This window comes from Pinus tabuliformis, chromosome 8 (assembly GCF_031772625.1).
Source record: "Pinus tabuliformis cultivar Carrire ecotype Pingquan chromosome 8, CPIR1, whole genome shotgun sequence".
Taxonomy (NCBI): domain Eukaryota; kingdom Viridiplantae; phylum Streptophyta; class Pinopsida; order Pinales; family Pinaceae; genus Pinus; species Pinus tabuliformis.
The window spans coordinates 403,073,946-403,089,999 of NC_142294.1; the positions used below are offsets into that span (position 1 = coordinate 403,073,946).

General features: G+C 38.6%; 1 long non-coding RNA gene across 9 annotated transcripts; it reads right to left on the bottom strand.

Annotated features, from left to right (window-relative positions):
* Positions 1-13,696: 13,696 nt before the first annotated feature.
* Positions 13,697-15,244, bottom strand: LOC149235775 (uncharacterized). Of its 9 annotated transcripts, none has more exons than XR_016268340.1 (7): positions 15,095-15,244; positions 14,801-14,846; positions 14,518-14,540; positions 14,310-14,394; positions 14,148-14,219; positions 13,985-14,063; positions 13,703-13,836 (listed from the first exon to the last, which is right to left on the bottom strand). It is a non-coding gene; the product is annotated as an uncharacterized LOC149235775 (long non-coding RNA). The 9 variants fall into 9 exon arrangements; XR_016268338.1 differs by having other exon boundaries at positions 14,143-14,219; XR_016268341.1 differs by having other exon boundaries at positions 14,305-14,394.
* Between the last annotated feature and the right edge of the window lie 810 nt (positions 15,245-16,054).

Consider the following 16,054-nt stretch of genomic DNA (forward strand, 5'->3'; position numbering starts at 1 on the left):
GAGGTTGAGTTTCTTTACTAGTGCAAATTTCCACAGTCCCATTTTTCATTTTTCCCAATAGTTGTAATTTTCTATGGGCCGAATTCTCTATGGGCTAAAGCCCAAATTTTGGGTAGGAAATTAATATGAAAGAAGATTGCTTTGAGAAACAATTGATGTTGTAGGTGATTGATTTCCCTAGTTTACTTCCGTTGCATTTTAGTTTTGAGTTAGTATACCATCATGTTTTATTTTATCAACATTTCAGAAATATTTGAGATAAATATTTTCTGGGTTTTTAATAAAATTTTTAGTAAATTAGATCTGGGATAAAAGAATTTAGCACCCTTCCCTTTATATAAAATAGGCAAGGGAGAAAACATAAAAACATGAACTAAGTCCATACAAGTAACCAATAAGGCAAACCCATATTGAGCACAGTTATAACAATACAAGGATAACAAGTGTCATACTTGGGTTCTACAAAAACCAATGTGGTACATGTTACCCACCATTTTGTGGGTACTATCCAGAGGAGAAATTTTTTCTCCAGGATGGTCCTCAGCCAACAACAAGCAGTCCCTTGCAGCCATCGCTAGCTCCTTGCGCCCTTTTCCACCACCTGAGCCAGCCATGTGGTCCTTCGACCATTGCCATGATCGTATGTTTGAAAGTGGGCCTCCCAAATCTAAAGGTTTGCCTTCACATTTTGAAATACAGTATTGTAGTTTGCTTCTCATGGACATTTCTGAGCATGGATTAATGGGGGGATTTGGTGAAAGGATGGGCTAGGTCTGTGCTTCTGTCCCTACACCCCTTTCAGGAATTAACCTTGGATTCTAGTCCTGTGGGATCTCATTTACTGATCATTTGGTTTCAAGGATGGTATTCACGGGTAACCCTGATTTTGGTTGTGTGGTCCCGCCCTTATATCGCTTATATTACCCTCTTTCCTCATTATCAGCCCATCCATATCTTCCACCTGGGTCCACACCCTCCACTAGTCCACAGAGGGTTAGCTCGCCCTTCCCCTTGCCCACACCTTGGGTCATGGCCTGGAATGAAGCCCAAAGGTTGATATAGCTGAAAAGAAAGTGAAAAGCATATATGGCCACATTCACAAGAAAAGTACCACACAAATGCAAAGATGGTCGGGACAAAGCATTTAGCATGTGGGAAAAAGCCAATACATGAACTCTACCCCTTATCATGGCCATCAGCCTGGTTCCTACAGATTCTATAAGCCTCCTCATCATATAGGACCCCATGATTGTGCCCGACCTTGGTGGGCAATGAACCACCCCACCTTAAAGGGGGAAATTCACTGTTATATCTTATACATCATGCTTAACCACTTGAGCCCGAGCAGTTAATCAAAGAAAAATAACAAAAAGGCAAAAGGTATTAAAGGAGGGTGGAAAAATCAAGGTCGGGGCACCTCATGTACCACGATTGTCCCTTACACATTATAAAACCCAAGTGTCGGTTTCCCTCTTATTAGCTACCCTTGTACCCCATCCTATGACCGAGGGTTGCCCTTCTCATTCCTACTTCATTCACCTATCCGTCATGTGCCACCTCTTGAAGATGTACCTTGACTATATTATCACCTTTAGAAGTGGAAACCACCTAATAGGATTTTGGTTAACCCCCATTTGGAATTAGGAGGCATTGGCACATCTCGAAGCCCATTATGGAAGGGAAGGCCATTATGAAGTACCATGTGGTCCATGATTAGGTACGCTCATTTACTTGATTTCTCTAATGACTTGTTGTACTGGAAGGCTACGGGACGCATTGGATCTTATGCAAGATTGCAGATGGTTTCCAATCTTTGGGTTTGGTCTCCCTATATGGGGTCCTATCCTCTAGGGGGGCTACATTGGCACATGTAGGGCGAGCGTTGAGAGCCATTGGCCTCCCAGCAGAAGATTACAATCCTGGATCCCAGCCGGTCGCATATTACACCATACACTTGGAAGATGATTCAAGACTTCCACGATGATGTGGCATCACCACACCATCATCCTAGCCCTTGAGGGACGCCTACAAGTATCTTTGATTTGTTTGGAGACCCATGAGGACATTGTGTTCCCCCAGATGTTATTTGGAGCACCACAGGTTATTACAAGGAGCCAACCCCTTGCCATTGCTTTTGAGGGTCCTTGTCTTCATTATGGCACCCATGGACTCATTAGGCCTCTTAAAATGCCCTACGACATGCATAGATTATTATTTGACCTCTTGAGAGGCTTATCTTTTCATTTATGAGTAATTTGGTGGGCTTGTCACCAAACATTGTATATTATAACATTATTTTTATTTTTAGGGCTTATGTAAGCCAAGCAGGATAATTTGACCTCTTAAGTTGTGTATAAATACAAGTGAGGTGAGATCATTTCTCATCGTCACTTTGGATTGCATTTCTCTCTTCTTTAGAGAATTTCGCACTATTTTCTGGAGGATGAATGGGAGTTTTATGGATGAATTTTGATGTATGGTTGTTGGTTTATCTTCTCTTGGAGATTCTCTATTGTCATTTGTGAATTGTTGGATATACTCTACTGCATGTAAGTACGAAATTTTGATGTTATTCTTGTTACTTTTTGTCATATATGCTAGACTGGGATTTTAGTTGTTTTAGGGCTAATTGTTGCATGCAATTATTGCTTATTATTGTGGAATTGTCTCTATTATAACATTCCCTCCATGTATGGGCCATGTAGTGTGAGCGAAATATCCTAGGGCTAAAATTTGAACTCGATAAGCAATTCCTCTTGTGCATTTTCAGTATAAAAGCTGCAAGATTGCTTTCACTTGACCTAGAGGGTTTGTGAAGTAATTTTGAAGCCTCCTTGATTGGGAACCAATAAATATTACACATAATCAACATAGAATCCATTCTCCCAAGGATTAAGGCACTGATCTGCCAAGGGTGGTCACCAAAACTCTTATTCTTTCACCTTTTTCCAAGTCTAGTCCCACTGGGGTGCCTAGGGCATCAATTTCCTGACAAGTTAGGCACTAAACAAATTCGATCTCCTAGGGTCTCCTGCACTGGCCTTTCCTCTACCCCTCCTCCAAATTTGAAGACATTCCGACGGTGGAGTTGGGAGAAAAGCCAAGCCCTAGCTTCGAGACCAAAACTTGCCCTGCCATCCCCAAGGCTAGCACTTCCAAGGTCAAACCAACATCTTGAGAAATTATATTTTCTTTGATCCTCTCCCCACCTTATCTAGGGTAAGAATATCATTGGTTGCTACATTCCTTCCTCATACCCTAAACCAGGTCCACTTGGCCGCGTGTGGTCCCACTCCTTTGAAAGACCATCCTTCAAGAACCATCCGAGATACCAATTCTAACAAGGATTTTAGGGATTGGGAAACTCCTTCACAATTCTTATCCCATAAACCTAACACTCAAATCCTCTCCTCCTTTCCCTAGATTACCTAGTACCTTACTTACAAAGCAACCAAACTTTATCCTTCAAATTCTGGAAAAGGGATATCTAGGTCCCTCATATCCATTGACTTATCCTTCATTAGTGACCCCACACATACCGAGTCTCCTCCCATCCGTGAAATTCCGTAAATAGAAGGGAGCTTTAGCTGTGGTGACAGTGGACTAAGACTCCATTTGTTGCCCTTGGCCTAGCGTTTGCCCTTTAGGAATTCCCTTTAGGTCCCCTGCTAGTTTGATCGGTAAGAGTACACAATCCAAGCATGATCCTCCTTGGGCTCAATGCCCCCTCCTCTAAGATGGTGCACTCTCCAACACATTGCTAGACCAACACCACTCCCTCTCACATGGTGTTTCACTCTCCAAGTGTCCTCATTTAAGGCATTCCTCCCCTAGTTATGTATCACATGCCCTTTTCTACCCAAAACGCCTCAACATGTGTGTCAAGGTAGTTATTATGTGCCAATGCTTCTTAACATATGAGTCTAGGTCCATGCTCAACCTCTATGAAGTATGCTCCTCGACCCAAGCGTCCTCAAGTCTAGTCTCCAAACTCCATAGGGCTAGGTGCCTAGAACTCCTCCTTCGAGCTAGGTATCTCTCGTAATCAAGCAAATGACCTCCCCATTGTGTGCACCCAATGGGCTAGTCATAATGTTGACTAGGATAACAACCTCCTAGGTAAATGCATCATGCTAGCACTCTAAACAAGGTCAATCATCCACACAAACTAAGCCATCCATATGTCCATCAAGCATCTCCTATGGACTAGGAGACCTAGCACTCTCCTAGCTATGTGAAAACACTTTTGGAATAACCCCAAAAGCTAACAAAGCACCAATGAAAGAATTTAGAATGTCAAAAGATAGGCGAGGATAAGAAATCTCCCATGAAAGAAAGAGAAAAGGGGTAGGGGGGGTTTCCCAAGGAAGAGTAATTCCAATTCACTAACAATGGCTTCAACCCAAAAGGAGCCATCAAAAGGATGAATTAAATTGACACTCATCATAGAGAAATGACATAGTAACCAAAATTATAACAAAATAACGTGTGACCTAACCTACTTCCCACTCTTCAAGGGATATCTTGGCTAAAGAGATAACATAAATCACTCAGGGTCCAATGGAAATATGAAGAAATGGAAAATTTTGGTCAAAAATAGAGGTTGACAAGGTTGTATTTGTTCTTGTTTTAGAGTCTCTAGCTACACTTCACATTTTTGCATATGTGATTCTAGAATAACAGAAAATAGTTCACTTCCTTAATTCCATTCATGTGAGCCTTATTACACTATTCTAGCACATAATATAAAAATAGAGAGGTGTTACCCACCAAAATGGGTAACCCTAACAAATAAAATGTTCTCCTATTTTGGATATCTGACCAGCCAACAACCCTACACATTAGCTTGACGATGATGATATGTCAGCGCCTCCACCATCTACACCAGTAACTATACCTGTCACTATCCAGCACTCCTCTTGAATGATGGGATAACACTCAACAAGTACTTTGATCATTTTGCAATTTGGTGCTTTTACTTAGTGCTTTGGGCATTTAGTATGGAGAAAGGGGTGATCTAGATGACTAACCAATATCGGCTATAAATTTGTTTTCTCACTTTACTAAGGGGGTTAATTTGTATCCCTAGTCCAATGGGACTTCCCCTAAGGACTTAAGGTTCTAGGAGGGGCACTACTTGGAAGACCTAGATTTGAAATAGCGTGTTCATTCTCCCTTTACCATACATAAACTTCCAAAACACATTATAAGCCCTTGATACTATCTTTATTCTTTGCGTTCAACTGCCATTGCTTCATTGGGATTTGGTGCTCTCTTATCTACATATTTGAGTAGGGCCAAAAAGCATTGCCCTGGAGGTTGATGAAGCTAAAAGAATGGAAAGGCATAATATGGCCACAATGAACGAAAATAAGATCAAAATGCAAAAGATGGCTGAGACATAATTTAGCAAGTGGGCAAAAGCCAAGCATGATCTCCACCCTCCTCGTTAGCCATCACCCAGTTCCAAAGTACTTGATGCTCCATCTCATCAAAAGGAACCCTTACATGTCCCAACCCTAATTAGTGACAAACCACCACATCTTAAGGGGTAAATTAAATGCTATATTATAAAAATCAAGCATTGACCCTTGAGCTATGCACCAAAACACATATCATTATAAAAAAAAAGTAAAAGGTGCACCAAAGGGGTGGGAAGAGAAGGACAAGCAAGGTAACTCATGCATCCATGATTGCTCCCTCCATTACATCTATACACTCAAGATGTGGACTCTCACTAGTTGGTCTCTTGACCATGGCACTTGGCCATGAATGTTCTTCCTTTCCATTGTCACTTATTTACACCAATGCCTATTGATTGAATGGTTAACCTTAGAAAAGCACCTAATAGGTTGAATACTTAGCCATCCCTACAAATGTAGGGAACACCTTTAATGGACTTGGTCTAATAAAATATTTCAAGGTGATCCCGGTTTGAAGTATTAATATGGCCCTAAATGCTTCAGTATGATCCACTTCGATGCATTTATGATCTTAGTCTCTAATGAGTGGTTGCTTTCACTTGACTTTGAGTTGATTTTGACAGGTTATCCAAAGCATTAGAGGTCTTGAGGGCACCCCACTCCACATAATTCCCAGGCCATATCCTACATTCTAGAGAGCATGATGACATAACAGATGCAATGTTGCCCACTTTTGGCAGAGCGTTAGGCGTTTTGATGACTTGGGCAATTAATTTGCATCCCAGAGCAGCCCAAGGCACTAGAACATTGGGCTTCTCTTGCCTAGCATGGAGGATCTTTGGTGATGTACCAATGGACAAAGCATGCCCCCAAGTTGGCCTTCACTCTATTTGATGGGCATGCCATGATCCAGGGCTCAAAGGAGGATGGTTATTCTTGGTATGATTGAGGACGTCTTGTTGCACCCGATGGAGCCCTAACGCTAGAGATACGAGGCACCACATTTCTCACCTGAAACCCATGGAGATGATGTTTGACACCCACAACTGGATTTTCGACCCTTGGAGCTACTTTGATGTGTGATTTGGGGATTTCCCTGAGATGGATGATGATCATGATGCTTGAAGACATTTTTGAGCCTTGTCTTTGCCTTGATGGAGCATTTTGATCCCTAAAACAATATGAATTCATCACCTTTTTAGGTCTACGTCACATGCATTTATGCTTATTTTGGCATATTATGTTATAAAGCTAGTGGGTTGGCTTGTAACCCAATTTTACTTTTGTCCACTGAAAAATCAAAGTTGCGTAGGGGCTTTTAATGAGAAATTAGAAGAAGTAGACCTCATATAAATAGAGAATCACCTTTTTCATTTTGTGTTTATTTGATTTCTAAGGATAAATAATTAAATTATTTAAGTGACTTAGAATATAATCTCCATTGAGGATTAGGATTCAATTCTAGCCATTGATCACTTCGGAGATTAGGGTTGGTGATTTTGTCTTAATGAAATTATAAAATAAGCCTAAGGGAAAGGTGAAGACACAACAATTGTTGAGGAAGCGGTTTTCTTAAGAGAAAGAGGCTAATTTAGACTGAAGAGAAGTAAGAAGAATTGCAACAGGGAATTTCAGAAGAAATTTCAGGGGAATCCAAGTTGATGTCAAAGAGAGGCCAAGTCAGATGAATAGGAGGGGCAAAATATACAGAAGCCAAATTTCTTAAGTGCGCAAGGGTCATACGAGGGAAAAGAGAGGGGCCAAATTGTTGGTGAGGGAGGTTTAATTTTCTTGAGGTTGAGTTTCTTCAATAGTGCAAATTTCCACAAGCGCATTTTTCATAGTAGGATTGAGTTCCAAGTTACAAAGAGTTGTAATTTTCTATGTATTCTCTATGGGCCTAAGCCCCAAGTTTGGGGAGGAAATTAACATGAAAGAGGATTGCATTGGGAACAAATTTGATGTTGTAGTGTGATTGATTTCCCTAGTTTACTTCCGTTGCATTTTATTTTCTGAGTTAGTATACCATCAAATTTATTTTATCAACAATTTCATAAATATTTGAGATAAATATTTTCTGGGTTTTTAATATATTTTTAAAGTAAAGTAAATCAGATCTGGGATAAAAGAATTTAACACCTTTCCCTTTATATAAAATAGGCAAGGGAGGAAAATATAAAACATGAACTAAGTCCATACAAGTAACCAACAAGGCAAACCCATATTGAGCACTATAGTATACACAATACAAGAATAACAAGTGTCATACTTGGGTTCTACAAAAACCCAATGTGGTACATGTTACCCACCATTTTGTGGTTAATATCCCTAGGAGAATTTTTTTCTGCGAGATGGTCCTCTACCGGCAGCAAGTAGCCCCTTGCATCCATCATCTAGTTCATTACGCCATTTCTCCACCACCTGAGTCAACCATGTGGTCCCTCGACCATCTGCCATGATCATATGTTTGAAGGTGGGCCTCCCAAATCTAAAGGTATGCCTTGTCATTTGAAATTGAGTATTGTAGTTTGCTTGTCTTGGACACTTCTGGCCATGGATTAATGGGGGGATTCGGCAGAAAGGATGGGCTAGGTCTGTGCTTTTGTCCCCTACACCCCTTTTAGGAATTAACCTTGGATTCTAGTCCCATGGGATCTCTTTTACTGATCATTTGGTTTTAGGTATGGTATTTCACGGGAAACCCTGATTTTTGTTGTGTGGTCCCACTCCCTTATCTGCTTATATTACCCTCTTTCCATTCATTATCACCCCATCCATCTTTTCGCCCACCTGGGTCCACATCCCTCCATCGAGTCCACGTAGGGTTAGCTCGCCCCTTTCCCTTGCCCACACCTTGGGTCATGCCTTGGAATGAAGCCCAGAGGTTGATGCAACTAAAAAGAAAGTTAAAAGCATATATGGCCACATTCAACAGGAAAAGTACCAGAAAATGCAAAAGATGGTCAGGACAAAAGCATTTAGCACGGGGGAAAAAGCCAATACTTGAGCTCTACCCCATTATCATGGCCATCAGCCTGGTTCCTACAAGTTCTATGAGCCTCCCTCATCATATAGGAACCCATGATTGTCCTGACCCCTGGTGGGCAATGAACCGCCCCACCTTAAAAGGGGGAATTCACTGCTATATCTTATACATCATGCTCTAATCCCTTGAGCCCCGAGCAGTATTACTTGCTTCATGGGTTTCATGAGCAAGAGATTTTATTTTTGATTCAACACTCCCATTGACAGTCTTTAGGAATTATTTGTTGTCATGTAATGAAGTCATGTTACACTTTGTAAAATTTCAAATTTGTCTATGTAAAGTATCCTCCAAGACCTTGTCACTTATCCTCTTCAAGTCGACCCAACCACAAGTGATCATGTCGACCTAAAGGACATGATGAAAGGTGTATATATAAGCCAAACTCTACCTCACTTGAAGGAAAGCAACTCAACAAGCATTCGATCAAGAAGAAGTGCGAAGAAGGTATAGTGAAGGAGATTCTTCTAGGTATTGCGAAGTAGGGTTTCTTCTGGGATAAGCGAAGGAGAGATTCTTCTGGGGCAGCAAAGAGGAAAGGTTGCTTCTGGGCAAGCGGAGAGGAGGTTTCTTCTGGGCAAGCGAAGGAAAAGTTTCTTCAGGGGCAACAAAAGGATTCTTCTAGGTGACCAAGATGGAGATCTATAGACTGAGTTTCTCTAGAGAAGATCAGTGAAAGCCTAGAGACCGAGAATCTCTAGAGGAAACTGAGAAGGAGCAGTGTGAAGAATAGAGAATGAGTTTCTCTAGAAGGAGTCGAGGAAAGCAGTTCGAGATCAAGAAGAAAGTCGAGGAAGGGAAGAGGCAGAACATCAAGGTTAGTGACAAGGAGGATACTAGAGTCAAGGTTCTGCATCATGGTATTGGTATATGTCAATTGAAGTTCTAGAAGAAGAATTTTGATCGGGTTTTTCTCTCAAGAGGTGAGAGGTTTTGGCCCTGGTAGATAAGCCTACATACTGTGCCACTTGTCTTTTATTGTGCATATTGGTAATTGTCTTGATGAAAAAAACATTATAATAGCATAACAAAGAAAAGACTATAAGCTAAGAAGTAAAAGTATATCACAAGCAATTATCAACCAGAGAAATCCTTTAACTATCTTTGCCCTAGATTTCTCAACACAGAGTCCATTGCAATGTTGAGATAGGGGAATTTGCAGTAGAACATATTTTAAAGTTAGACCCTGAAAACATTGGTACTTATGTACTACTGTCAAACACCCATGGTGCTACAAGAAAGTGAATAATGCAGCAACGGTGATCCAGATGTTGGTGGCCACCCACCTATCCCATTTGGACCCCCACAACTATCTCTTTTAGTTTTTCAGTTTCCTTAATTGTAGCACAATTTACTATTTTTAGCAGTTTTTGGATCCTGAACTTCCGGAGTCGTTTTGAGGCCGTAAACGACGTTTTTTGGGAAATCTAGAAGCAACATGGGTCCATGGACTAATGTTTCTCTTCCCAAAGTTGTAGTGCTCGGATAGATCTTTCTAACGAGCTATTGTACGCATCAAACGAAGATCGGGTGCCAAAGTTACGACCCCGGGAAGTTGATGTACCAACTTACCCAAAACGGGCCCACAATTTGGCGTTTCATCTTCTAGGGTTAGGTTTTGGGATGTTAAGGGTTTTCCATTGTTTTTCAACAATAAATAGGCCTTCGAGCCTCATTGTAACACAGTTCAAAGGCATGTAGCCACCACATCTCTTCTCAGAGATAAGCTACCACCGCCCTAGCTGGTTTATTTCCATTTCTGTTTGTAAGCATATTTAGTATTTTACATTAATGAAAAAAAGTATCATTTCCGCTGCATATCTGTATTTATGGTTATCTTTGTAATTTGTTTCATTCCTGTTTAAATCTAGATCAAAGGGTGAGAAAAATGATGAAATCCAAGGATTTAAGGAAGACTCCTAGATGTGGCTAGATTGAGGTCAATAGAGGAGATGTGTCACACCCAGGGACTGAGGAAATATATGCAATGTTGGAGAGCTCAACTATGCAGCAGAAAGGCAGCAAGATATGTACCTAACACAACCTTTGGTTTGTGTGAGATGGAACAATTGGAAAAGAAACAAAATCCAGAAAAGGAATAATTGCTTTTGTTGATGGTTTCAAGCATTTGGCAATTCAGGATGCAGGAATCCATAATATAAGAGCTTATATAAAGCTTTACAAATTGGCTTAAGTTACTAAAGGCATTGTATGATGTTTGACATTTGTAGCTTCACAACGGGGATACATTACTCCATTGTATGAATAATTTGATTCGTTAGAAATCTACTACAATGATCGCTCATGCATATCAAATCATCTGGTTATACCCAAATGGATAGGGTGATGAGGCCTTGGAACTCTTTTGGTAAATGCAACATGAAAGATTGAGAACTAGTTTTGTTACAATTGTTGTTGTTCTCCCAGCGTGTGTGACTGGGGGCGATCTGCAACTTGGGTGGGACAAAGTAGTCATGAACATGTTTTGGAGCTTATGTTTTCATAGTGGCATTATGTGCAGTCTAGAGAAGTGAACAACACGGGAGGTCCTACTCCTTGTATAGACTAGGTTGGGGTGCTACTAAAGGTGGATTTTGGTCAAAACAAGTGCTATCAGCTCAAGCAGATGCTACACTAACTACCACCTTAAGTGAGCTTTTTCCACATGTCCTTGGCAAAGATGCTTTTTACCTCAAAATCTCAATTTACAAAATGATAGGAGAAAATGCTTTAAACAATTGTTTTAATGCAGCAATTTCTGGACATTTAAAAAAAAGTCACACATTTTAAAATATTAATACAGTGAAACTTGTTATTACATTGTGAATGGTCCATGAGACCATAATCTCATGCAAGTAGCAAGAAGAATGAAACCCTATCCAAGGTTCTCTCTGATGAGCATTTTGGGTTCTGAGAAGGAAGTCAAATATTTGAAGTAGTTTCATAGCTCAAGAGGCTCTTGATTCAATCAAGAAGAAGATACCAGCCATGATCATCAAACTGGACTTATCAAAATCCTATGATAGAGTAGACTCAGTTGTTGTTACCCCACATACAAGTTTTGAGCCTCTTAACTAACATCCTGATAGAGTAATGCTACTCTACGACCACTTACGTAGTATTGATAAATGGCTCTGCCACACATTTCTCCAAACCTGGAAAAGGATTAAGACAAGGTTGTCCTTTGTCTTACGTTTGTGGGTGGCAGAAGGCCTGAGAAGTACCTGAATAATCTAAAAGTAGACAGGAACTTCAAAGGAGCACAGTTAACACCATTCCCAAACAGTTCTCACATGTTTGTATATGATTTTCTGTTTGGAATGGGCGCAGTCAAAGAAACAAAGTGCATAGGGAAAGCAATAGAACATTATTGCTTCCTAATGAGGATGCAAATCAGTCTAGACAAATTTACTATAATCATGTATCAGGTTAGTGATTATAGATAAGGAAGGATCAAGGCTTCACTGCATTACCATGTCAAAAAAAAATGATGATTCTATGAAGTACCTAGGTTCCCACCTAATAAAAAGGGATATAAAACTAAATCTGTGATGCAATAGGTCCAGGAGACTGACATTAATAAATATTGTGATAGAGGTAACCCCATTTCATTGGATGGCATGGCTATATACCTAAAGGGATCCTCAACAACATTAGGAAGGTCTGTTTTAGATATTTATAGGCTGGAAAAATAAACGGAGGTATTCCCCTATTTTCCAAAACCCAAGAAAAAAATGGGGAAGTAGGGGATTGAAGGACCCATTTTATCCAATGATCATGCTGCAAAAATATTTGGAGGATCATGTCTACTAAAGAGATTTGACAATCATTTATGGAAAAGAATATATTGACGATTGAACTGGGACAATTCATGGAAACATATTTGCTCCTAGGAGACAATCTCAACTAATTAGTAGGAAATGTACAAGGGGTGCGAATCAGAAGAGACCCTTGGATTGGAGGTCTGGAGGTGCCCAGGTTATCTCAACAAGTCATAAATTTCCTTCATGATAGAAACTTACACTTTCTAGCAGAGATGTTTATAGTCAAGAACAGGTTAATTGGTGGACAGTAGGCTATAGAAGAAGGCTAATGATTTGGGGATTCAGGCAGATTCGGGCCCATATAATAGAGGAATGGAAGCAAGATGCAAATACACTAAATTAAACCTTCAACCAGAGTACTTTAACAATCTAACAGGTTCTCTGGACAACAAACAAGGAGGTTTATATCAAGTGAAAGTTGGATATGATAGCCTTGAGGACCCATAATGATAAATATGGAGATGACACTTTATGGAAATTTCATGCTACTAGGATATTTCTATGGCTTTCCTTGAAAAACAAAATCTTAACATGGGATTATCTACAAAAATGATCGTAGCAGGGCCCTGGACTTTATTTCCTCTGGAAATAGAATAGGGGAAACATAAATCATGTTCTCCTTAATTTACCAAGAAATGACTGGAGGAAAAGGAAAGTGAAAAGGAGAATTGGTATATGAGGCTCGGGAAGCATGGTTGGAGGATAAAAGGGTCCTACAGAAATTTTGATAAGGCAGAGGAGTCAGAAAAGGGGGCAGTCAGGGAACCTACAGATCAACTCCAACAGTCCTTAAAACTATTTTGACAGTGCTACTAGCAAAAACAATCCAATCATATGTGGGACAGGAGGCAGCCTAGAGATCTCTAATAAGCATAGAATCATTTTGAATGTGATCTGGTACAGGGCACTAACAATTTCGTAGAGATTACTGCATCCACCATTCTAATGACTATAGCATAAGAAACAGGATTAAATGATATCAACATTCATGGTAATTCCAAGTTAGTGGTGGACCATGAAATCACTGAACGAAGAAGAAGATAAGTTTTGGACTGCATGGCTGTCTTCAACTGGCAGAACCTATGAAAAACAATTTTAACTCTATAGTATCGGTTTCATGATACAACTCCTACGGCTCTCTGCCATTCTCTACCAAGGTGGAATCCCATTATCCACTATATAGACATGCATAACTAAAAGTTTAAAGCTCGCCTGAACTATCTAAAAATTAGAAAAGAAAAATAACAACATCGATATACATAACTAAAAGTTTAAGGCTCGTCCGAAATATATAAATTAGAAAATAAATTTAACAACATACAAATTAAATCGCCTAGCCAATGGATAAAAATGAAAAGGGAAAAGACAGCCAACCGAAAACATACAACCAAAACAATGTGTACATACATGACAGAGGCTCGTGATATTCTTCAGCAGGCTTGTATCCATGACTCCTTCCAAAAGCTCGAACGATAAGAGTACTTTTAGCGCTCCATACAAATTAGTGCAGCCTGTTAACTAACAAAACCATATCTGGTGATCTATCCTGAAAAAAGAATGCGAGCAGAAGATGAAATATGGAAAAAATTAATGTTAAAACTCATCATCTAATATGTACCAGCAAAGACTACGAGATACCGACATCAATGAATGTTTTCGTCTCTTTAGGAAAGCGAGAGTTGAAAGGTCCGTACCTTCCTTACTCCTTATAATGCACGAAAGGTGTACGAACATCTGTTCGCCGGATAAAAGACAAATCAGGTGCCTCTCGACCTGTTAACAATATTATTAAACGAGATTAGTGAATGTTTTTTCTGTCTTGGAAACCGAGAAATAAAGGATCGCCGCTTACCTTACGTAATGATGAAGCAAAGGGCGTACGAGCATCCTCCGGCACTTTGCCTGTCCGGCCTGTCAAGCTGACTCCACCTGTTACAATATTGTTAAGTAAACCGAGAATGGTGAATGTTTTATGTCTTGGCAACCGAGAATTAAAAGATGTAAGTTGGCTTACCTTACCTAATGATGAAACCAAAAGGTGTACGAGCATCCTTTGGCACGTTCGTATCCTGTCCTGCGTTGCAATCTTGTTTTCCCATATTCACTGCAAACCATATATACACCATTTAAGAAATATGTGTACACCGCCCCTGAGGCAGATTGAGGCAAATAAACAAAAGACAGGTATAGAAACCAAAGTTTCTCGTGTCATAAGCCTCCCTTTCACCTGTTGCAAACCCTTCCTTTCACCTGTGGCAAAATTATTAACCAGGTCAAAACCAAATGCAAGAATTGCCAAAAGAAAAATAAAAGCATTATCTCTATGGTTAAAGGCCTTGCAATTCGCACAGCTTCATTGTGATGTAGAAATAATGAAGACAGTCGGTTTAATGATTAGGGCTCTATGCAGCTAAAACCAGAAGATAACTATTAAGCATTATCTACGAGGAAGCTTCTCACTGTACAAATTTATCAATAAAAACTACCTAGATTTAAAAACAAACCCATACCTGCCTTCCACTCCAATGGGCAACATTCTTTTTCAATTCTCCTGCTCTACATTACAACAACAGAATAAAATCACCAGGGCAATTGATGCAAACAAGCAGGGCAAAAGAAAGAATGATGAATTGCAATAAAAACATAAAAGAACACACAAATTACAGTCAAAAGGGAACAGCAAATTAAAATTATAAAATCCAAGATGCATGCCCATGCAAAAAAAACAAACATCCACAGAAAGAAAAAAAAAAAGACAAGCCAATGCAATGTAAAGAAGCAGAAGAAGAGATGAAAATCTGGACATGTTTGGCATGCGAAAACGTCTTATATAATCTTCCTTTCAAACGGTCAAGGCGCTCTGAGATGATAGCTTATAGCTTTTTGGTCAGGCATTCCATCGGCATGCATTTCAAATTTTGAATTGAGTACACAATTCCTCGTGTAAATATTCCTTCTTTCTCTCTTTCAGCCAACTTTTGTAAAAAAACTTTTTCTCTGGTTTTGGTTTTGTTTTTTCAGCGTTTTCAACCAACTTTTGTAAAAAAACTTTTTCTCTCCTTTTGTGTTTGGTTTTGTTTTTTCAGCGTCTCCGCTCCATTATTTGTTTTTCAATATATTTATTTGGTTTTAAATTATAAATATTTTTATTTAATATTTTTATATTTTTAACTCAATTTTTTTTTATTAATTTTCATTTAGTTTTAAATTATAAAATTATTTAATTTTAAATTATAAATATTTTATTTAATTTATAATATTTTAATTAATAAAACAGTTTTTTATTTTAAAACTTTTATTTAATTTTTAATACATTTAAACATTTCAAAAACCTTCTTAAAGTGTAAAAAACATTTTTAATATTTGAATTTATGAAATTATCATTAATAAAAAGAAAACCGAGCATACTTAACATTGTCGTAGAGGTATGTTTAATTATTAAAAATTGAGAGAGTTGTTTTATTTTTTTTATAAAATATTTTGTATCTCAATAAAAAGGAAGGAAAAATGGAGTAAGATTTTGAGAGGGAGTAAGAATTTTTTTTATAAATAATATTTATTTTATTTTAAAGTTTATATATATAATTTAAAATAGTTTATTAAAAATTTGAATTATAAAATATTTTGTAACCAATAAAAATAAAAAAGTTTGTTTGTTTGTTTTTTTTTATAGATGTATATTTATTTTAAATATTTTGAGATTAATAAATTAGATTTTTTAAAATATTTTGAAATTAACTAATTAGATTTTTTCAATATATTAT